The 1,533-nt window shown below is 41.4% G+C and overlaps 1 pseudogene; it reads left to right on the top strand.

The window, feature by feature from the left end:
* Positions 1 to 697: 697 nt before the first annotated feature.
* LOC145766182 (zinc finger BED domain-containing protein 5-like) lies at positions 698 to 1,196 on the top strand (annotated as a pseudogene).
* The last annotated feature ends 337 nt before the right edge of the window (positions 1,197 to 1,533 follow it).

The raw sequence follows: 1,533 nt of genomic DNA, 5'->3' as shown, positions 1-1,533 counted from the left end.
CAAGGAAGTGCTTCAGTGTTTCAGTGATTCGAAGCCTCTACAACAGTGGTTCTCAAACTGTGGTACGCGTAGGCTACCACTAGTGGTATGCGAGAGCTTTTTAAGTGGTACGCAAAGAGTTCGGCTGTTTTTTGTTGTAACTTATTTAGTCTACTCTATACAATTTGCCGCACTTTGCAGTAGCCAAAACCACTGCAAATACATGATGTCACAATTACTTCAACGTTAGAAAAGGTTTTCATGCAAACGATTTTCAAAGGGTTTTCATGCACTTTGTGCCAAAGTGCTCCCTTCTGATTTAATGTCATGCTTGAGCAAAATCATTAAAATTGTGAATTTCATAAAAACATCAGCTCTGAATACTCGGCTTTTTGCAAGGCTCTGTGAAGATCTCGGTTCTGATCATAAGTGTCTCCTTTTCCACACAGAGGTCCGCTGGCTTTCCCGTGGAAATGTGACAATTAGGGTCTTTGAACGTAGGCATGAATTACTGAAAGAAAAACCACGACTTTAAAGATGATTTGGAGAACGTTGAGTTTATCTCACGGCTGGCCTACTTGTCGGATATTTTCCAGGCTCTTAACTTTGTGAATCTTTCGTTCCAAGGATCGAACAACAATATTACAAAGCTGGAAGCATTCATTCGTAAACTAGATATCTGGACTAAAAACGTGGAGAGCAAACAGTAGGCTACGGAATGTTCAAACTCCTTACCACTCTTCCAGTGGACCCCAGTCATAAATTATCTCAAGAAAATGGTGATCACCTTAAGCTGCTCAGAACGGCATTAATAAAATGCATTATTTCCCAGATTTAGTAAGTTGCACCTACGCTGTCAATCCATTCTGCATCGATCCAGCTCTTCTACCTGTAGGAACGGGAGAACAAGAAGAGATACGGTAATTGATATTCAAGTTGACGAGACAGAAAAAGCAAAGCAGAAGGAATGCTCTCCTATAGATTTCTGGCTAATCATGGGTTCCACTTACCCAACATTGGCCCGAAATGCTGTCCCTCAGTTACTCGTTTTCCCTTCTACATGGGAGTGTGAGCAAGGGTTCTCGGGCTTGGCTATTGAGTCCAAGACCCGAAATCGTCTAACTGCGCCTGGACATGATTTCCGATGTGCTGTGAGTAAGGTTGTACCTCGGATAGACATGCTTGTGCAGAGGAAACAGTTGCATCCATCGCATTAAATTGTATTTTCTTGCTATTCATAGGTGTTATGGTATAGTAATGCGGTAACTAATAAATACCAGCCAGATGGTACGCAGTGTATTAAAAAACAAATGAGCGGTACGCGATTGGAAAAAGTTTGAGAAACACTGCTCTACAAGTATGCGAAACTTCTTCTTCTTCAATTGCCTTGTCTGAACCAGGCATCGACGGCCTCAGATGAATAATTAATTAGACCAAATATTCCTTATGTATGTTGCATGGATGATATTGCTTCAGATGTCTTTGTCTGCCAGGTGCCCGCTTTCCAAAAAATTTACCAGTTAAAGAGAGATGCTCCACTTTTTGCTTTCCTAT

The sequence above is a fragment of the Aplidium turbinatum genome, chromosome 3, assembly GCF_918807975.1.
Source record: "Aplidium turbinatum chromosome 3, kaAplTurb1.1, whole genome shotgun sequence".
Taxonomy (NCBI): Eukaryota; Metazoa; Chordata; class Ascidiacea; order Aplousobranchia; family Polyclinidae; genus Aplidium; species Aplidium turbinatum.
Note: the sequence above shows the minus strand (reverse complement) of the source record. Positions and strands in the feature narration are given on the sequence as shown.